General features: G+C 35.9%; 1 protein-coding gene across 6 annotated transcripts in view; it reads right to left on the reverse strand.

Annotated features, from left to right (window-relative positions):
* Window positions 1-23,976, reverse strand: part of NAALADL2 (N-acetylated alpha-linked acidic dipeptidase like 2) — a 1,353,416-nt gene that overhangs the window by 906,193 nt on the left and 423,247 nt on the right. The gene's annotated exons all lie outside the window — the stretch shown is intronic.

Here is a 23,976-nt window from a genome sequence, read left to right on the forward strand (position 1 = left end):
TTGCATTGGTAATAAACTGAAAAGAAACTTCTTTCACAGTTGCTTTCGCATTACAAAGAATGTCCTTTTACCCATTTGACAGAGATTTCTCACAAAATCCCATATATGTTGTCCTTAGTTAAATTGTAGGTATACAAGGAGAAGAGAACTGTAAGATCAAGCAAAAAAGATTAAAATAATCAATTGAACTCCTCAGAGCCTCTTTTCTTCTTTCATGGAAATGCAAGGTAACTCAGTCATGTCTTGTCAATTATTAATGCAATGTTTTTTTAATGCAAGGATTATAAAATGAAATATTCTGTGTGTTCTGGCTCTGAACGTTGGATGTGAATTTAAATTTGCCCTTTTCACTCACTAGAGGCAGAGAAGCAAAGATGGAGAATGAAGAGAAAGGCACACACCCAGGCAGACAATGGTGGTCAGCAGGAGAGGAGGCAGGAAACTAAAGGCAGGTGGTAGAATCAGGTGGCTAAAGGAAGCTAGAAAAATCACACATCTTTAGTTTGTCTATTTAAAACCCTGAAGAGAACCAGTTAAAGAAAAGATTATAAAACAGATTATATAAAAGATTGTTTATAGACAATTTTATTGCCTACCAGACTAACACATCAATTTAAATTATGATTGGGTTACCTATTATAAAGAAACGTCATGAGGAATGCTCATTGTTTTAAATAAAAAGACCTGAAATTTTCTTTTTTTTTTTTTTGTCTTTTTAATGTTTATTTATTTTTGAGAGAGAGACAAAGCTTGAGCGGAGGAGGGGCAGAAACAGAGGGAGACAGAATCTGAAGCAGGTTCCAGGTTCCGAGCTGTCAGCACAGAGCCCGATGCGGGGCTCGAACTCATGAACCGTGAGATCATGACCTGAGCCGAAGTGGGATGCTTAACCGACTGACCCACCCAAGAGCACCAATACCTAAAATTTTCTAATTGTAAAGTTGTTTCTGTGTATGCTGGACAAGTCAGAGGTTTAGGCAAAGGGAAAATTATTTTGGAATTTAACATAAGTTATCACCTACAAATAAGCCACAAGCTTCTGTGAGAATTATAAAGCATGCTTAGTTATGTGAGGTCCTTGCATGGTGCTACAGTATATATCTACTGCTTGTCCAAAAGTTGTGCCTAATATTCTATAGGAAATAATGCAAAGTTTTTGAGGTTCAGGTCTGAACAAAGGGAATCAAATAAATGCTTTTATTTTCACGTAACATTTTGAAACTGACAACACTGTAATAACTTGTGGCTTGCAGTTAACCAAGCAAATAATTTGACTCAATTTATATGTTTATGTTGATATAGTAAACACAATTCAAACAGCACCATAATAATAGAGTGTTTTGAAATCAATTACAAAAAAAACAAACCATATAATTACATATTTATGCTAGTTAATGCTAGACAATAGAACATAAGTACAGAATACAAATGTTCAGAGCAAGGTTGGTAAGCTTGATAAAATAAATGCCCCAAATGATAGGGGTCACTAATTCAGATTTTTCAAATGGCAAATTCTTAGTATCATGTTGTAAAAGAAGCAAGTCCGTTCTTTTCTCTTAATGTAAACTGACAAGTTGGCTATAATAAAAACTACAGATAAGCAACTCTGGAAATAGCTAAGAGGAAAGGCATTTGATCAACTATGAATGAAGTGAATTCTATGAATAGAATTTAGTTCTATTTGAACTAAAGGCTGATGTACTCACTGATAACAGTAGTCTACCTCCACTGTAATAATTGAGCAATTTCCTATTTTATCTTTCTACTTTTTGATTCTATCATTTTTAGTCCAATCTCAACTGGCCCTTCAAATATCAATCTGACTGGTATTATTCTATAATCTCATGCTTTTGAATTTAAATCCAGGGAGCTGACTTAACAATAAAATAACAGTATTTTGTGACATATGAGCTAAAATATACTTTATAATCACGATCCATAAAAGAAAAAACCTTCCTACTACAATTTTAATAATTCAGCCAATAGTATAAAGTCCTGATGGACAAAATTAAATCAGCCAAGTTCCTAAACAATTCATTTGGATGCACCACCCTTAGCACCAAGCTCCATAGATGTGCACTCCTCCCTTACTGTGCTTGCAACATCAGTTACTCTTGCCTGAAATTACAATTTGAAGAGTAGAAGGTTACATATAATCAACACATTCATAACTATTACCATTTACTTTACATTTGCTGTCATTTAAATATTAACATCCTGACAACCCGGAAGAGAAAAGAAAAGCATAATGCTGTTAGGTTTCATGGAACTATTTCTGAGTATTAAAAGACAATATTTCCTAGACTATATAACATTACTTCAATATCTTAATTGGATTCTATGGTAATTTTAATGCAAACATATCACATTGGATTGCTGTGTCTCTTGCCAGATTTTTAAATTTGAAAATGAGTGTTTATATTGCTAAAATTAATTCAAATTGAGACTTCCAGATGTTTATATATGTGCACAGGTGTCTACTCTCCCCTGTTCCATATGCTCATTAAAAATGAATACCTGTGTATAAGAATAAAAGAAACCTTATATGTGGGCCCCAAACCAAGAAACGGTGCTACTCCCAAGCCAGAAACATCAAAGCTTTTTAACAGTAGTGGAAATAGGCTAAAGGAAACACTGAGGGTCAATCTTCTGAGCTACTTCTGAGTACAGTTATTTTTCCTGAGAAGTAAGTGGAGTAGGCTTTGGTGGATTTCCACAAAAATCCCTTCACTCAATGAAGTTGCAGAGGAGAACAGACAAAGCCTGAAACAACCAGCCTCCACACAGATGGGCTATTTTTCACTGTTGCTGGTAGGCTCCATTTGGAAGCATCTATTCAAGGAAGTACCAAAGATCATTCCAAATGTCAGTGGCTAGAGCAAGCAGAAAACTGGCATGGGGTTGGCAAGATGCAGTGAAGTGCCATTGGCAGTATGATAGAAATACCGGGCACTTTAGCATCTTGTGTGTAGCATGGGAAATTCATGATACTATGAACATCGCAGGAGAACTGTCAGTGTCCAGAGAGACGATTTAGATGAAAAATGTTTATTTCTGAGTTTGCACACAGTTTTAACTCTGTATTTATCTTCTGCATATCTGGAAATAGTAAAATGCAATGTGAGCAGGTAACATTCCAATCTTTGACCAAACTTACTGACAAAAGTCAGATGTGTGAGAAGATTCTGCAATATAAGAAAGTGCAAAGAAAGAGTCTGCTGGGTCACAGACACTGGATGCATCGGAAGCATTTATATCAAGAGATTAAAAAATGAAATTTTCATTCACAGTCCAAATAAGACTTAACAGAATATTGTATCAGAGGAATTAAAGCAAGCAATAATAGTAATGCAACAATATATGATCGGAAATAATTGCTTGGGATAAAAATAATGCTTTTCAAATTTGAAATTATAATAGATACAGTGAACAACAGATTGGATACTACAGAAAAATCAAAGAAGGGAACCAAAAGACAAACTCAAGACAAACTCAATAAATTCACTCAGAACTCACAGGAAAAACAACAAGAGAACAATGATGTAAAGAATTGATTAGAGGTGTGCCTGGGTGGCTCAGTTGGTTGAGCGACTGACTTCGGCTCAGGTCATGATCTCACTGTTTGTGAGTTTGATCCCCGCATCAGGCTTTGGGCTGACAGCTCAGAGCCCGGAACCTGCTTTGGATTCTGTGTCTCCCTCTCTCTCTGCCCCTCCCCTACTCATGCTCTGTCTCTCTCTGTCTCAGAAATAAATAAACATATAAAAAATTTAAAAAAAAAGAATTGATTAGAATCCTGGAAGGTGTACAAGAAGATCAAATCTACTTATAAAGGAAATTCCAGAACCATAAAAAAGGAAAAAAAAAAATCTATGAAATCAACCTTCTCCAAATTTAAGAAAGACCTGAGTGTATAGACTTAAATGTCCAAGTTCCTCCCAAAGCAAATGAGAGTAACATCTAGATGTATCACTGCAAATTTATGAATTTCAAGATAAAAGAAAAATCCCTCCAATTATCTATGCTTGAAACAAAAAAACAGGTTTACCTCAAATTTTGTTTCTGTGTTACTTAATACCACAAACCATTTATGCATTGTCTTTAAAGGCTTTGGGGGATCATGTTTATTACCCAATCAAAAGTAATTGTGCGAGGGGCACCTGGGTGGCATAGTTGGTTGTGTTCCAACTTCAGCTCAGGTCATGATCTCACAGTTCATGAGTTCAAGCCCCAGGATGGGCTCTGTGCTGACAGCTCAGATCCTGGAGCCTGATTCAGATTCTGCGTCTCCCTCTCTCTCTCTCTGCCCCTACCCTGCTCACATTCTGTCTGTCTCTCTCTCAAAAATAAATAACCAATAAAAAAAGTAAAAAAAATAGTAATTGTGTGAGAAGGTAACAGAGTATATTTGTAATATATGCAAGGTACGTTAAGCATATTCTATTAAGTATAATTATACTATAACTGCTTAGGAGATAAAATAATAAAACAGAAAATCACCATCATGATATAAAAGTACAAATTGCTTGATGTTGAAATGACAGAAAAAAATGTAAATAATTATTGTTAGTTATAAATAAACCCTATGCAAATCTCAAAAATTAGTCTTGCAAAAAATAGATGTAAAAATGAAAAATTAAAATTAAATAAAGTAAAATGGATTTAACAATCAAGACTACATGAATTAAAATTGAAAGTGATAGAAGAAGGGAAGAGAAGGGCAATTTTTTTTTTTCACTTGGACAGGGGATAATATATCCAACACAGAAAATGAATACGATGGCAGCACATAGCAAAGCTGCAGCTGAGATCAACCTCTTCAGTCTCTTATTGTTCTAGACATAAAACTTATGTAGAAAAGTGACTTCAAAGAAATGATATATAGGAACAGGAAAATTAATATCATACTTTGTGAAAAAACAAAATGGAGCTCAAGTAAATTGAGGGAAAGATAGAACTGCTCTGGGTTCTCACTTAGAACTGAACTTGTCAAAGAAGTACCAATGGAAACATGAAATGTGCCATGTCTTTAGATACAACTCAAAACAAATTTTCGTGACTATATAATTTAGCTGTTAATATTGATAAAAATAAGTTTTACCAGAGTTACAGAAACATGTAATTTTTTTTTGAGCCTTTGAACTTTAATGCAAGCTTCTTGAAGAATATGTTCATATCTGATTTCATTTGCAATTTGCCAGAGTGTGTAGCACATGCTAAGCACTCAAGTATTTGAGGGACTGAATGAAAATCCATTGTCATAACCATTTACATTTATTTCCATGTGCTTTTTTACAAAGGTGAGTCTATAATCTGAGAGATATCACATTTAAATTCATTTAAAAGTGATCTGGTTATGCATTTGTTCAGGGCATATATCCTTCAAAAAAAAAAACAACCTAATTCCATGCTGTATGTATAGACCATTAATTATATTTATTGAATGCTTACCAAGTGATAGGCCAAGTGTTAAGGGCTAAATCTCAATGAGTGGTACATAGGGAAGCAGGTCATTGTGCTTTCCAACATATTACATTTCAAACTACAAATATGACAAACTTTTCTGGGGGAAAAAAACTGCTCCTTTTCTTCTATTCTCCACACAAAGCCAGAGTGATCTTTTCAAAACATGAATCAGCTCATGTCACTGCCTTACTTTTTAAACCTTCTAATGATTTCCCATTATACTTAGGATCTAATGCAAACTTCTAAGGCTGCAAACCCTCTATTACCCAGCCACAGTCTACTCTTTAACCTCATCGTCTCATAGCTTTTTGTCCTTGTTCACAACATTCCAGACTCCCTGACATTCTTTTTCTTCCTCAAAAACTTGCAAAGTCTTAGCCCTTGCAATTTTCTCTGCTAGGGACACTTTTTCCTATGTTTTTCACATTGCTGCCTTCCTTCCACCCTTCAGGGTTCACGTCAAATATTACATCCTCTAAGAGGGGCACCTATGTAAAAATCCCATCTAAATCCTATCTAAAGATCCCTCTTTGACCCATAACCCTATCATATTTTCTTACTACTGATTACCCGCTGATATACTGTCAGGCTGGTGTCATTTTATTTGTTAATTGTCTGTCTCCCTTCTGTTACATTCCATTAAAATGCAAGCTCCGTGTGAGACATTATATGTTTTGCTCATCACTGTGCCCACATCTAGAACAATGAAAGGTGCTCAAAATATATGTGAATAGATGAATGTGGAAGTCTTTCTGCTCTTTTAACTTAAGCCCAGAAAATAAATGGCAAGGGTACATTTGAAGAATGTATATAGTAACTTAGTAATAAAGATATTAATTTGATTTATATAACAATAATCATGCATGCTCAGGAAGCAACCTTTTAGTATTTAGTTAAATGATGATGGTACTGATCACAAGATTAACCAGGATCATCTAAATCAAGTTTAATTAATTAGACACTTATAGTGCTCAGTGCTACTGAGCCACCAAATAGAGAAAAGATGTTTGAAGCAAACTTCTAGTCTTATAATTAGCAACCTTTTCCAGGACACCACAAAAATACTAGTAGCAGTGGAAATCAGACTGCCTAGTGATCAGGCAAAGAGCAAATCTGTAACTGGAAGCTCCTTATATAAGCTACAGGATCAGGGTTTTGGAACTAATTGAAGACAGAGGTACAGCTTAGTAATTACAGTAGAGGTCTAGTTCAAAATAGTTTGTTTATTTGTCTGTTGTCTAGTTGGTTGGTGTGTTTATGTGTTTGCTTACCTGTAAATGGAAGTGAGAGGAAGTGGAGTACTTTTTAAAGACACTGCCAAAGGACTCAGTAGAAATGAAATGATAATACAAAGGGGGAAGTGAATGGATGAATTTCAGTGTCAGCTGGAGTCTGACTGAGACTTACCTTTGAAACAGAGTCAAATTTTTATTGCACAGTTTGATTATTATCAACACCTAGAAGCATTCATCCTTTCTTAACAGTCTTTCCAGATGCATGTGAAAAAATAATACGGCTTTTACATGTGCATTTGTATTTCAAATCATTAAGGTAGAGAGAGTCTCACATCAGGAGAATATAGCTGTTCTACTGAAAATACTGATAAAATTAGTCATCTTCAATTGGTACTTTAGGTCATTACCAAATATTTACAATATATAGAGACATACCATAGCAAGCTAATTATTGTGTGTGTGTTTTAAATAACTGTTGCATGGACATACTGTTACTCAAAAAAGAGATAAAGAGAGAGAGAAAGGAAGGGGGGAAAGGAGGAATGAAGAGAAGAAAGGAGGGAGAAGAAGGAAGGAAAAAGAGAAAAAAAGAAAAATCTAACCTCTAATCATGGACTAAAACTTATTTTTAAAATTCTCTACAGTGTTTACATACTTTTGTATTTTTATTAAGAATTCCCCGACAAAGACACAGAGAAAGAAATTGTGTTGATTATGAAAATCAGTAGTGAAAAAGATTTGAAATTTAGATGTCTTACATAAATATAGAGGGTATATCATGTATTCTGTACCGCCCTAAATCCAAGAGATGACAGTTTGTTTCCTGAATTATTCCCAAAAACTATTAAGCCTTTGGTAAAAAAAGAACTAAATATTGTTCACATGCCTAAAATTTATCAGTGTAAAGGTGTTTTCAATGAGTATAACTGTCTATGTAATTCTATTATTTAATTCACAAATGTTCATTCACCAAGGCTCTTTGCCCCAAATCTGGCACATCTGAAATGAGAGGCAACAGCAGATCTAAAAGGTATGTCAAACATTTTCCCTTCTATATCTTTTGAATTTTTTTTGTCTCTTGTTTTCTCTGGCCCTATTTTCCAGAACATTCCTGGAACAAGCAACATTAAGAGGTATTCACATATGTAGTAAGCACTTACCACATGCCAATGATTATTCTAAAAGCTTGGGATATATCAGGAATAAAAAAGATAAAGATACTGCCCTCATGTAATACAAGTTGCATAGATGGAAGAAAAATTATAAACAGACAACATAATAAACAAGTAAATAATAAACAAAAGGACGCAAAGTTTTTCTTTAAATTTGACACAAACTAATCGAGGAATAAAATCTATCCTGAACTGATATAAGTTGCATATATACTTTATCTCCTCATATAAGTAGCCGTATGTTTCCCTGCAGAAACATTAATGTTTTTAATAATGGTGCAATGGCCAAAATCCCACTAAGGCTAGTATATTATATAGAGTGTGTAACATATAATCTTCCTAAAATGCAAAAAGTCTAAATTCCAAAACACACTCAGGCCCAGCGATTGTGGACCTGATGTAAAAAGTAGAATGGGGAATGAACATCACATTTTTAAACAGATGGTCAGGCAGGCCACATGAGGTGGGGCGAGAGGTGCTTCCCCTTACCCCAAACTCAACTGGAACATATTATTGTGGCCTTATTTGGAAATAGGATCTTTGCAGAAGTAATTAAGTTACAGATCTTGAGATGGGATCATTCTGCATTTAGGGTGGGCACTTAATCCAAGGACAGATGACCATATAAGAGAAAGGCAGAGAGAGATGTGGGGCACAGTTATACAAAGAGGAAGGCCATATGAATATGGTGGCAGAGATTGGAGTTACGCAGCTATGAGCCAAGGAATGCCAAGAACGACACCAGAATCTGGAAGAGAGGTATGGAATGGATTCTCCCTCAGAGCCTTCAGAAGGAACCAACCTATTGCTACCAACTGAACGATTGTGTCTCCTTGCGCCCACCACCAAAATTTGTGTGTTGAAGCCTAATCCCCAGTGTGATGGTATTTGGAAGTGGGTACTTTAGAAGGTGATTAGGTCATGAGGGTGAAGACTCATGAATGGGATTTGTGCCCTTATAACGGAGACTCCCTTCTAAAGGATACTCCAGAGCTCCCTCAACCATTCAGTTATGTGAGGCCACAGGGAGAAGATGAGAGTGGTCTATGAACCAGAAAAGCAGACCCAGACCACAGAAGGGAATTTCCCATGATTTGATCTTAGACTTCCCAGCCTCCAGAACTGTGAGAAATTAATTTCTATTGTCTATAAACCAGCTACACTATGGTATGTGGCTATAGTGGCCTGAACAGACTGAGATACCTATCACTACACTGATTTCAGATTTCTGACTTTTAGAACTGAGAAAGAGTAAATTTCTGTTGTTTCAAGTCCCTCAGTTTGTACTCATGTATTATAGCAGCTCTAGAAAACTGATATACCTAATTAAGAAAGCAATATTTGAGCAAAGGCAAGATAGATGAAAGAGTCAAGCCAAGCGGATGTCTATGAGAAGGAATCCAAGCAGAGGGGAAAGCTAGTATAGGGCCCTAAAGTAGAAGCATATCAGGCATATTCTAGGATGGCTACTGTGACTACGCAGACGATAAGTTGTAAGGAGGCCAAGGCAGAAGCAGAAAACCAGTTACAACACTAGTGAAATACTGCAAACAAGAGATGATGGTAAGTGAGACCATAGTGGTATTGGTGGAAGTGAGGAGTAGTCAAACTCTGGACATATTCTGAAGGCATAAACATTACCATTTCCCAATGGACTAAATGTAGGCTATGAAAAAAAAAGAGAGAGAGAGAGAGAGTTTTTGTGTTTGTTTTATTCTTTGATTTTTTTTTTTTTTTTTTAGGGTAAGCAACTGGAAGGATGGAGTTCCTTTCTACTGAAAGGTGGTGTACCACAGCAGGTTTGGGAGAAATTATCAGAAGTATAACATAGTTTCAGCATGCCTGGGTGGCTCAGTTGTTTAAGCATCTGTCTCTTGATTTCGGCTCAGGTCATGAACTCACAATTTTGTGAGTTTAAGCAACATGTAGGGCTGGGCACTGAATGTGTGGAACCTGCTTGGGATCTCCCTCTCTCCCTTTTTCTCTATCCTTCCCCCCTCACACTCTCTCTGTCTCTCAAAATAAAGAAATAAACTTAAGAAAAAAAGTATAGCATATTTTGAGATGCGTGTTAAATATCCAGGTAGAGATGCTGAGTACATAATTGGCCATATGAGTCTAGGGTTCAAAAAAATGGTCAGAAGTGGAAATGGCAAGTTGAAAGCTGTTAACATAGAGCTGATATGAGATCACTAAAGAGGAAGGAAAGACAGAAGAAAACCAAGGACTGACTCCTGGGAACTCCACCTTTAAGAGAGTGGGTATAGGTGGATAAGCCTGCAAAGGAGATTTCCAAGGAATGGCTAGTAAAGAAGGGGAAACCAAGAAAGTGTGATATCCTAGGGCCCAAAAAGGAGGAAAGAGTGATCAACACTGTTAAACGCTGCTCATAGATTAAACAGGATAAGGATTAAGAATTTACTAATGAACTTAGAGATGAAAATAATTTACTGACCCAGATAAGGATAGTTTTGGTTAAGTGTTCTAAGCAAGTGCCTGACAAAAATGGGCTTAAAATAAAATAGGATGAAAAAAATAGGAAGCAGAAATTAGGGACACTTATTTAAAGAAATTTTGCTATAAGGAAGTAAGAAAAATGGAACTGTAGCTGGTGGGATGAGAAGTGAGGATAAAAAAATTATGATTAATCAATCTGTTATTCACTTGAATTTTAAAATATAGATGTTTAAAATTCTTTTGAAGCAAATATTCACATAGAAGACATTGATAGATGTATAAAAACTTAATACATAGAAATTTAAAAATCATATGGAAAATAATATAATTTGTGGGGCATCAGGGTGGCTCAGCCAGTTAAGCATCAGACTTCGGTTCAGGTCATGATCTTACAGTTTGTGGGTTCAAGCCCCGCACTGGACTCTGTGCTGACAGCTCAAATTCTGTATCTTCTCCCTCTCTCTCTGCCTCTACCTGGCTCATGCTCTGCCTCTCTCTGTCTCTCAAAATAAATAAACATTTTTTAAAAAGGACATGTATTTAGTACACTTATTAGTAAGTACAGGAGGCCATAGTAAATATAAAATTCCTTGGGGATGCAAGGGTGACACAGTCAGTTAAGCATCAGACTCTGGATCAGCTCAGATTATGATCCAAGGGTTGTGGAATCAAGCCCCACATCTGGCTCTGTGCTGAGTGTGGAACCTGCTTAAGATTCTCTCTCTCTTTCTGCCTCTCTCCCCCATTCGCACTCTCTCTCAATAGAAGAAAGTAAAAAATCAAAGAATTTTAAAAGTTAAAAAAATAATATACCTTGGAAATCTCTACTTGTGCACTGGAAGGCCATTTATGCTGCTATAAGCTCAAACAAACTAAAAACAAAAATCAATGCTATTTGGCTTATCCTGTCCTGGAAAAACTATAAAATCTGTCTCATACACAGTTACATAAAATAACTTTAACTAAACATGCTTACTGAGATTGAAGACCATAGTAGAGAATTTTACATAAACACTCATAGCCTGCAGAAAAGTATGGCATTGCACATTGAGTTCTCTTGTTTACGCATTATTTTAATAAAGAAGAACAAAGAAACACGTGGCTCTTCTTTCATCTAACTGGCCATCTTTCATCTTATGTGACTTCTAAGGCACACTAATACAAGAGAGAGTCAGATATCAGATATGACTTATTTAATGAATAATAGGAGAGTAGGGGTACGGGGAAGGTGAGAAAAACTAGAATGAACCATTCCTTGCTGTAGTGTACTGGGACAGAAAAAAAAAAAAAAAAAAAAAAAAAAAGAACATATCGAGCTTACTGGCAGAGAGAAAAAGGCTAGAGTCATTTTGTCCTCATAAACGGATCAAACAATCATCACAGACACTAGACATACAGTAACATGAGACACCTAATCCCAGGAGGCAAGACCTATAAATTAAGGTACTTTAAAACACTTAATCCAGAATATGAAGGTTTGGGCAATGTTTTAGATTTCTCACAGGAACATGTTCTTTCATGCAATTTTATGAAGTTTTTGCTGGCTAGGCCATAAATTTTCCTATGGAACAATAATTCAACAGTTTGATCCAATCCCATTAAGATTCAAATAATAATAATATAAATATTTACTTGGAAAAAATGCTCATTAATACATAAAAATCTTTCATCCAGGTATTCCTCAATCTACCAACCAATCTACCAACCAATAATTGACTACATGCTCAGTTTAAGCATTATGTTTAATCATTTAAACACTGATTTTTCTCAAAGTATCATAAATTTTATTCTTGAAGATCTTATTAGATTGTGCCTACATATTTATCACTCTACCATATATTCAGAGTTAACTGCAAAATCATTTCAAAATCAAATGCTAAGTAACCAAATTTGAGGGTTCCACTTTGTATTCCTCTTTAAGATGATTTCCTGTCAAATTCATACATAAGAACTAACATTTCAATAGAACACTGTTGGTTTTAGAAGCAGCCTAAAATCATCATACATAACTCCAGGAGTATCCTCTATATCATTCCTAATTAGAAGCAGATCAACTTAATGCTGGGCTATATCTGTTTGTAAGGAATTCACTTTCTTCTGATAGTAAATTCCTGCTTCTCTTAGGAGGAAAAAATCATATCATCTTTAAACTATACAAAAATCCTTCCTTACATTCAAGCAAACCTCTTGTCTTGTAGCTATACTATTTATTGGTTTTTTGTACTTCCTCTTTGCAATTCTACTTAACGATTCTAATTTACATTCGACATTACATATCTTCAAACATTTAAGATAGCTATAGAAACTAAAAGTTATGGCTCTTTAACCTAAGGAAAATGTATTTATAATAAAATTAATCCCCAAAACCAAAACTGAAAGGCAATAAAAAGTCAAGGAAGTAAACAGTTGTATTCAAAATGATGTTTTATTTTGCTGTTGGGTTTGGTATTTTTTGTTTGTTTTGGGGGTGGTGTGTGGGGGCTGTTTCCAGATGCCAAATATTGGTAGAATTGAGAACTGAGCACAGACTGAGGAAATCTCTATTTACTCAATATGCCGATTCACAAAAGGAGGCCTCAATTTCAGATAACTGGAGAGCGATTTAATTTAGCTGTAAGAATACACTGACAAACTTCATAAGTTTGCTAACTGTTGTACTGAATTGCCAAGATACAAAATTTGATGGAGAAAGAAGGGAAAGGAATGTTTGCATAGATGCAAAATACATGAAAAGAGAACTCAAGAGTCTAAGTCACTTGTTGGAATGGCACAAGTTATGGACTGAATGTTTGTGTCTTCCCAAAATTCATATGCCAAAGCCCAAACCTCTAGTATGATGGCATTTGGGGGTGGGACTTTTGAGAAGTAATTAGGTTTAGCTGAGGTCATAAGGGTAGGGCCCCTTGATTTGATTAGTGTCCCTACAGGAAGAGGAAGAGAGACAAGATTGATCTCTCCCTTTCTGCCATGGGAGGACATAAGAGAAGGCAGCCATCTGGAAGCCAGGAAGAGGGTTCTCACCAGGAAAGGAACCTGTAGGTGCCTTGATTTTGGATTTCCTAGTCTCCAGAACTGTGAAAAACAGCTTTCTGGGATTTAAGACACTCGGCCTATGGCATTCCTTTATAGCAGCCTGAGCTAAGACAACACACAACTAAGACGCCAGTCGAAAATACCTCCCTTCAGGCCATCCTACAAAACATGGCTAAAATACAATAGAACAGAAGAAGATAAAAAAATAATTAACCTAGTCAATAGAACTTATTTAGCTATAATGATTTGCAGCCAATTCCTGACCCAGTAAATGAGGGAAAATTGAGGAAGTGGGTAGAATAAGACTTTAACTTTAAAATCTCAACAGATGTCATCTATGTGATATTTTTGAAGAATACAGAACAGACATAATCACACAAATACCTATTACCCACTTATGCTTGAAATTCCACCATTAAAAATATATCAATTGATTGTGAAGAATTTTATTCGATCATTTTATGCTAAAGTTACATAAGAAGGTTATATGATGGAAGGGACAGAAAGGAAATAGGCTAAAGGATGATAAACCATAAAAGGAAATGTAGCAATAAGTTGAAGAGTAAAAACAAAAACAAGAACTTCAACTACTCCACAACTGGTTTCAAGGGTCTTGTCTCTCTCATTGTTTTATTCTGATGGGAGTCTTTTTTTTTTTTTTAATTTTTTAATGTTTATTATTGAGACAGAGAGAGACAGGGCATGAGCAGGGGAGGGGCAGAGAGAGGGAGACACAGAATCCGAAGCAGGCTCCAGGCTTTGAGCTGTCAGCACAGAGCCCGACGTGGGGCTCAAACTCACAAACCCCGAGATCATGACCTGAGCCAAAGTCGGACTTTTAACCATCCAGGCGCCCCTCTGATGGTGTCTTAAAATAAGCACAAAAACCCTATTCAGTATCCTTCCCTACTTTTGCACATACCATGATAAAGAGGTGAGATTCTTATATTTTTGTGTAAAACGTATCATTCTGATGTCCAAGATTATGTGTGCTATTGATATCTGATTATACTAAAATAAATATATGTTATATATTACAACATACATGATGGAAATAAATCTGGTTGAAATATTAGATTTTTATGTAAGTCTCAAAAAATACATTTTATTTTTTCCAAAAGATCACAGTATTTTACTTTAATCCATTTTTAAGGGGATTAGTAACCACAACTTAAAAAATTAAAGTATTAATATGAGCACCTTAAAAGTATTTTTATCTCTCCTAAGCATTTATCTCTATAGATAGCACATTCACATTCAGTTTTAGTGGTCCATTTGAAATTAAAAAAAAAAAAAATAGGCAAATAACACTCTACTTTAATCCACACTGGCAATGTTACTTTATTTTGAGATTGCTTTTAAATGCTGATCAAAAAGTGCAGAAAATTCTTTGCATTGCATTTTTATACTGCATAGTTTAGTTTATTTTAGTCACAATTAAGGGACACAGAATTTTTTTTAAAGTTTCTTTATTTTGAGAAAGAAGAGTGCATGCATGAGCAGGGGAAGGGCAGAGAAAGATGGAGACAGAGAATCTCAAGCAGGTTCTGTGCTCTCACCACAGAGCCAGATGCAAGATCAAGAGTTGGACACTTGACCAACTGAGCCACTCAGGCACCCCCAGAATTCTTTTTTAGAAAACAGTATGTTTTTTTTTGTTTCTCGGGGGAAAGGTTAATAAGTCTTAACATGAATGTATTAGGACATCAAGTGAATTACACAATTTTTGATACAGAAAAGACTTTAGAAATCATCTTAATTCTGTTTGGATTATGAATTCCTCATAAAATATATTTCCCTGTCTCTTAAAAAATGTATAGTAAATATATATATTAGATCCTTAATTTACATATATTAAATATAAATCCTTAATCCTGGGGTCTGTCAACTAGTGGTCATGGAAAGATTTTGAGAAATCCATAGCTCTGTGAAAATCTCTATGCAAATGTTTGTGTGTGTTTACACAGTGAATGATTATTTTATCATCTAAAACCTACTTTTTTACTTGCACTTTTTGAATATTTCTAAAAAGTAGTGAGCAATTAATGAAGCTTGTATTAAGTTTATTATGTTGTTACCTATAAGATGTCAGGCATCCTAGAAGTGGAGAGACTGATACCAAGGGCTAAATGTGTTCTTAAAATGAATTGCATGATGTTGGATTTTTTCCCAATCATGAATTTTAACAAACCAGGCTCTCTGTCCTCCTGGCAGCTGAGTGAGTTGTTCCGTAGTCAAAAAATCACATCTCCCAAGACAGATGTTTATGGCCTCTACTCATATAAATAGGACATTTGTAAAATATTTAAGTAGCAAAAAATATATTGAATTGCAATGTACTTCGTTTATGTAGACTCCCAGTCAAGTTATTTTTTCTTGAGTGCTCACCAACTCAGTGATGCTTTTATATGCATATAGATTGTCCTTACACCCCAGAACCCTGGGCCTAATCTCTTGAGGCCAACACTTGCCATGACGTGTCATTCACATACAATGCCTGCAGTCATAGCACACACGTTCTGTCAACCTGCACCTTCTTAACTACTTTGCTGTTCACCTGCTGCAATGCAACCAGTCAATTTGGCAGGAAAGACGGCCAGGAAATCCCCATGCTGCCTTCTTGTCCACTATGCAAGTATTTTAACGTGGCACATTCAGTATCAGTAGGGGAGACTGGTCAGGAGGCAATGATACTCTGTTCTAAGAGCAAATTTGTGAAGAAAATCTGGTGTTTTCCATAAAAGCTGCTCACCTAAACTGTGGTTAACATCTTTGACATGCACATATGCTCCCGTGCAATCTGGTGAATGGGCACAAAGCCTAGACTATACAGGCATACATGTTCTGAGCTGCAGTAAAAACAGCATACAACCATCCACTCTGTTTAAAATTTAGCTAGCCTTAAAACTCACTGGTAATCAGTGGACTGGAAACATGTTTTATGTCAGCTCAGAAAAACAAAGTCAGAACTGCAGTAGCTGATGTTTACTGGGAACATACTATGAACAAACAACTGGAATTTTCCAAAGACAGTAGTCATGCCACAATGCTTTGTACAAATGGTTTCTCATCCCTGAAGTAATCTGTCCATTTATTTGACAGTGGAATCCTTCATTTAAGGAGGAATCAGGTATCACCTTTTTTGCTTAAACTTCCCTCCTTCCATTTATTTGGTTTCAGGCATGAAGACTTGTGTACATACGGTAACTTAAAAACTGATAATTGCTTTAGATACTGTTGTGAGAATAAAATCAGGTAACTTAAATAATATTGCCAGGATTAGTACCTTGCATATAGTAGCATTTCCATACCTCCCTTTACAAACATGAACTTTATAAAATGCCTAAATCTCATGACTAATGTTTGATCAAAGGCACTAAACTGACTAAGGCACTTTATTTCACATAATTCTCAATGTATACCCTTGGAGAAAGTTATAATGCGGATGAGAGACAATCTACACCTATCATCGGTTTCTCTTCAATGTTAAGATTAAACAAAAAATAAATTTGGGTTTCTGGGGCACCTGGGTGGCTCAGTTGGCTGGGCATTCAATTCTTGATGTTGCTCAGATCATGATCCCAGGGTGGTGGAATGGAGCCCCATGTCCAGTTCCACACTGAGGGTGGAGCCTGCTTGGGATTCATTCTCTCTCTCTCTCTCTCTCTCTCTCTCTCTCTCTCTCTCTCTTTCTCTCTGTCTGCCCCCTCCCCTGCTCCTGCACTCTCTTGCTCTCTTTCTAAAAAAAAAATAAAAATTTAAAAATAAATTTGGGTTTCAAAATTTTGCTTACACATGACATGTCTAAAAATTAACTGTCTATAACATATCCCTACAAAATTATACCCCCATATGTGCAAAAATTTTAGTGGGAGCTAAAAAAACAGCCTCCAAATTAAGCATACTTTGGAGAAAATTGCACTTTTTTAATAAAGAAATAGACTTCTGTATTTTAAAAATTATATTTTGAGTTGTAGGTTTTTTTAAATAAAGCTAAATGAAATTGATTTGTGCAAACCATTGCATCCAGAGCCACTATTAAGGGCATTATGTACATGGAATGCTTAACAGAGTCTTTTACCAAGGGATTTAATTACACTGTGGGTTAGGAAGAAAAGGGTAGGGAAGAAATGGCTGAAGATTACTACTCATTAGTTCCTACTGTGAGAAGGTAGGGGGTGCCCTGTGGCAAGAAAAGTCAATGTAGACTCCCTGCTGATGTTCTTAAAATAGTATCTTAATAGCTGGGGTTATAGGGGCGCCTGGGTGGCGCAGTCGGTTGAGCGTCCGACTTCAGCCAGGTCACGATCTCGCGGTCCGTGAGTTCGAGCCCCGCGTCGGGCTCTGGGCTGATGGCTCAGAGCCTGGAGCCTGTTTCCGATTCTGTGTCTCCCTCTCTCTCTGCCCCTCCCCCGTTCATGCTCTGTCTCTCTCTGTCCCAAAAATAAATAAACGTTGAAAAAAAAAAATTTAAAAAAAATAGCTGGGGTTATAAAGATACCAAGGCCCCCAAACTGACCACACAAGGCATCACCGTATCTGAGCAAATGACCATACCTTTAATTAGATTCCAAAGTTCAAGAGGGAGTAATTCTACCATATTATCAGAGAGTTCTGAAGCTCCATAAGCAATAGATAGATAAATAGATATAGATATAGATATAGATATAGATATAGATATAGATATAGATATAGATATACTATATCTATATAGTCTATTACCAATATCTATATAGTATATAGTCTACTCTGTGTGTGATTCTATCTATATATCTGTATAGATATAGAGATATAGATAGAGTGATGGTGACAGTTACACACACACACTTACACACACACACACACACACACACACACACACACACACACAAAAGACTATAAGATACTGTGGTCCACGACTCATTGAATTTAGCTTCAAAAGCTCTTAACACTGTATCTGGCATATAATCGTATGTCCGTAAATATTTGTTGAATGAACAAATGCCTAATACTAAATTTGGTATGTTTAAATTTAAATACAAATCTACTTACATTAAATGTTTTAAACTTGAAAGAATTTCCAACTTGCTGAAAATAACAACTTAAGAAGCCTATATCTAACCAAAACCATCATTACATGAGTCCTACAGACTTGGGTTTGAATCCCAACCCTACCACCTAGTTCCTATATACTCTGGAGACTTTCATAATCTCTCTGACCCTTCTGTAAAATGGAGAAACTGAGACCCATTGTCACATGGTGGATGTGAAGCTTAAATCTGGCCATTTAGTTAATGTGTTTAAAGATGTCCATCCCCTAATAAAAGTTCAACATATAGTAACTATCATCATCATCATCATCATCATCATCATCATCATCATCATTAATGTTAGATGTCTGTTTAATTTTAACAGAATGGAACTTTTTACCTATTTTACTGATTCAAGGACAAAAAATGATGAAATGATTACTTCTAAAATGGTAATTGCAACATTCATCACTCTATGTAAGTTTGGAAAACCTTAAACATACTTTTTTAAATTCCTAATTAAGCCCTCCTATTTTTGTATTAAAATATTAGAGATAATCAAGAGTACCACTAGAGAATAACTTTTTCTTAAAATAAAGTAATATATTTCTTAACTCACATGTGTGCTTCCAGTTTCCAGCAGAAAGTTGTTCAGAGATCTTTACATCTCTTAACATTTAAGTGACCCAAATGCAACTAAAAACATCTTTTATTGTGAATGTATTACCTTTGATTCCTCTGGAATTCTTCACTTTTAGTCTGTATGTCATACTTTCACTGGCTACAGAACAAGAAAGAAACAACTTTCTGATGTCAGATGCTGAAGATCAATAGCTATTTCCCAAAGTTTATGGCATAATTAAAATGTGTAACAGGAATAATTTTCTCTTTAAACCCTAAGGCTAAGCCTAGAATTATTGACTGAGTCAAAGTTATGTGGTGTAACATTTTTTATTATGTTTATGGATAATATAAAGGAGTTTATGGCTTTTACATGTAATTTGTTAAGTTAAAAACACTGAAGAGGAAATATCCATTGCATCAGCAAAGCATCAATTGTTTAAAAACCTCTTTAAGGTGTATTTTGTAGAGGTAAATCTATATTCCTTTACACCAGTCTGTGGTCACCTAAAGCTTCAAACTGAAGGTTAATGGTCAAAACATTCTTGAATTTAGTAGAATCCATTTACTTCAAACTACTTCTTCAGAGCTTTATCACCTTCAATAAAAGTGCCAGGAATGCAGGTATGATGGAAATATCATAAGGATGTGTGGGTAGGTAGGACAAGAAGAATCAGGATGTACCCAAAGAGAAAACACTATTTGTATACATGAGGTTAAGTGAGTTTGTGCAGAATATAGTACCTATAGAAAAACAGATATATCAGTTATAGAATGGACTGGGAATAAAATATTTTTTTCCAGTAATAGAAATTAAGAGTCACTAATTTTTGTATATGGATATAAATGGCAACAATTTGAAACATTCCTTGGGCAGTCCTGTGTTTTTGTTTTGTTTGTTTTTAAAGGTAGCTCTTTAAATTTTTTTTAACGTTTATTTATTATTGAGAGACAGAGAGAGACAGAGCATGAGCATGGGAGGGGCAGAGAGAGGAGGAGACACAGAATCCAAAGCAGGCTCCAGGCTGTGAACTGTCAGCACAGAGCCTGATGCGGGGGTCAAACTCACAAACAGCGAGATCATGACCTGAGCCAAAGTGGGATGTTTAACCAACTGAGCCACCCAGGTGCCCCAAAGGTGGCTCTTTTAAAATGGTACACCTGGGAATGTGGTGATTAAGAAACAATGAAGTCAGATATATCCTAGATTTAAATCATAGCTTAGTCTCTCGGTATTTACTAAATGTCCATGTGTATTACTTGCCCTTTTCATTATTATCAATGTTAGTAACATAATTATACAAACTCTATTTGTAAGCATCTTAAAAATTTTGAGTGGATAAAAACTGACCCAACCTTATTTTGCTTTCTTCAAACAGAGTCAAATGGAAGTGTGTCCCTATAATCCCTATCGTCTCAAAGGTCTGCTACATTTCATGCTGTAAGGCCAGTGTTACATATAGGCAGTTTCCAAGTGTTACATAGATGAGAAGATACCACTATAAAAACTTATTGGCAGTGAAGCCTGGGTATTCCATTGTTTTTAAAAAGCTGGATGATTTTGTAATAAAATGTACTCCTTCTTCTAGTTCTGCTATAGTCCAGGGGCATGCAATCTGAAAACAATAGCTGGAGTAGGCTTACTGGGTGGTGCTACATGTTTTAAAGTGTAAATCTTCCAGAATAACAATCTCTAATTCTGCAGACAAGCCAATAACACACAGTCAGTTCTCTATGAAAACTGGCTTAATAATCAGCCAGCATTTTTTTTTCCCTGTTGCATTCCCATATTCACTGACACTATCTCCCAGCCTCTCTAGCCAGACTTTTTATTTTTCTTTCATGGAATCAATACCCCACACACAGCCCCACCCTAACTGCTGGATGAACTCATCCTTTATTGCAAAGATGCAGCCCATTTGGCATAAGCTCCATCACCCACTCCACTCTATAACTCAGCAGATCTGTCTTCTTAGTCTTCTGTGTAGAAAGTTGCCCTCCTGCTCTTTAAAGTTACTCTAAAAAGACCAAGTCCTCATCTTCATCAGACACACCCTTATTTTAGCCCCTTCAGCTTCTCCCCCGACACTGCTTCCTCATTTGTGAAAAGTGAAAATGATATCTACTCATAGAACTGTTGCAATGGAACTACATCCTTCGTTCACTCTTCCCCACTCTTCTCCCATGCCCCAGCTCAATCAAGCCCCTTTCCCACAGCACAATCTCCTTCCAGCTCCTACAGGCTGACTTTGTGACTTCGTCTTTTCTTTTTACCTCATGCTTGATAATTCTCCAATTGTTTCTTCCTCATACCCCACCTTAATTCTGAATTTGAATCACCCTGTGACTATTCTGATGTTTGATATTTTTGACTATTTTACAGGGTAGTGCCCACAATGCACTTCCCTGAAAACACTGTCATCTGTATCTTCTTTTTGTCCCATGACTCCATCTCTGTTTCTTTCATTTCTGCTGAGATTTCAGAGGTTACTGTTTTTTATCACCCATCTTTCCTTCTTACTTTAACATCCATTTTTTTGTATAATCTCACCTACTCACAGTGGCATCTATGACTTAAGTTTTAGTAATTTCCAACTCTTTAATTCCATCCTAGTTTTCTGTCCCAAGGTCTACTGCCATTTTTGCAACTTAAGTCCTGAACACTTTCATCAATATATAACACTTGTAGCTTAAAGCCATTTTCTTTTTTTTTTAATTTTTAAACATTTATTCATTTTTGAGAGACAGAGAGAGACAGAGCATGAGCAGGGGAGGGGCAGAGAGAGAGGGAGACACAGAATCCGAAGCAGACTCCAGGCTCTGAGCTGTCAGCACAGAGCCCTAGGCAGGGCTTGAGCCAACAATGATATCATGACCTGAGCTGAAGTTGGATGCTTAACTGACTGAGTCATCCAGGCGCCCCTAAAGCCATTTTCTTTAAAACAATCTCCTATTTCTCTTCCTAAACTGTTCCCTGTCCTATATTCCCTACATCAGCTAACAGGATGATCCTCTCTGCCACCTAAGCCAGAAATTTAGTTTTCCACAGGCTCTTCCTTCTTGTGCGCTCAATAAAGCAAACACCAATTTTACCTCAAGTATCACTCCAATGCATTTTATTTTTGTCAAATCCCACCATTATGACATGAACTCAGTTCTCCATTACTGTGTGATGAGGGACAATGATGAAGATGAATCTGAAATTGAGCAAGAAGGCAGCTTTCTTTCTGTAACAAAGATATAGTCATACGATTATTTACATTTGAGCATATAATTCTCATTGGGTGGTTGTAAATCTTAAATATGCAGACACTCACAACAGCCTCTGGCACACAGTATACACTCAATACATGTTTTCCCCTACCACCACAACCAATATTTCATACTGAAATTCTTCGAGAGCTCACCTAGGTAACTCCAACCCAAGTTACAGAACTAGAGGAAATGAGAAGGAACCAGTGCTTTAGTACTGAATGACAACACACTGCTCCCAATCTCCTAGAATGGACTCTATGCTAATTATTCTTCTTCTAGAAACATGTCTCTGTCCATCTTAAGACTTTTTTATTTGCCTTTTTTTTAGTTAAGTCTTGATTTATTTCATTTTGCATTTACCATGTTAAGTGACTGCTACTTTATGCTCAACTAATTTTCATGTTAGAATAAATGTAAATTGCATAGATAGATACACAGAAGTAACAGTATGAATTTTATCTTCTTTTTTCTGAGCATATTAAATGTATACTTATTGAAATACAGTATTAAATGTTAGCTGTCGCTCCAGGCACTAGAAATACAGATATAAACAAGTCAGCCATGATCTTTCATCTCAGAGACCAAACATAGTATTGCCAAGAAATAAGCAATACAAAAATACACACACACACACACACACACACACACACACACACACACACAAAAGAAAGGAAGAAAGAAAGAAAGAAAGAAAGAAAGAAAGAAAGAAAGAAAGAAAGAAAGAAAAAAGAAAATGGCTCACAATGAGCTATGAAAATAATTAAAATCAGGCATTGAGATAGAATGGCTGTTCTAGTTTGAGAGGATAGAGAAGATACCACTGAGATGACATTTGATCTGATAACTGAATGACAGGAAGAAACAAACATAGGAAGTTTAGCCTAAACTACCAATACACAGAGTCTTAGAGGTCTCAGTTTGGTGTGTTTGTTGGAGAAAGAAAAGTCCAAAACTATTGTGAGATTCAAATAATCTGCTTAGTAAATCTCTGCCTTGATTTTGCACCCAATAAATTCTAGTTCTTTTCCCCTTTATATTTATGTGATTATAAAGACAAATTATTTACCATCTAATCAACATAAGTAAATGCAAATTTCATGTGAAGACTACTTTTCCAGAACATTTTATTAACTAAATACCAATCTTATTGTGGGTTATGTTATCAAGTCACATAAGACTATTTTGATAAAAATAATTTAATAATTACAAATTCCTAGAAATATAAACAATATTATATTTGCTAATCAAGAAAAAAAATTATGCCTAAAAGAAATCCACAGAAAGCAAATGGTAAACTGAAAAGAACATAAAATATGAACCTACAACTGATGAGAACACAGCCCTAAGAATAAAAACATTATTGGGACGCTTGGGTGGCTCTGTCGATTGAGTGACAGACTCTTGGTTTCAGCTCAGGTCAGGATCTCATGGTTTCCTGGATTCATACCCTGTCCCTGGCTCTGTGCTCTGGGATTCTTTGTCTCCCTCTCTCTGCCCCTCCCCTGCTTGCATAGAAGCATAGCATTATTATGCTTATATGCATAATATATATAAGTATATATACATATATATACATAAGCATATGGTATTACTTAAGTGTCTCCCCTGCAGTTTTTACTGGATTTTATATAGGTATTTTATGTTTACTTTGGTTAACTAAAGGAATCAGTACGTTCAAATCTGTGGCAGATCTGGTTGGGGAGTGGGGAGTAGGTGGTGTACAAACAC

Source organism: Leopardus geoffroyi, chromosome C2, assembly GCF_018350155.1.
Source record: "Leopardus geoffroyi isolate Oge1 chromosome C2, O.geoffroyi_Oge1_pat1.0, whole genome shotgun sequence".
Taxonomy (NCBI): Eukaryota; Metazoa; Chordata; class Mammalia; order Carnivora; family Felidae; genus Leopardus; species Leopardus geoffroyi.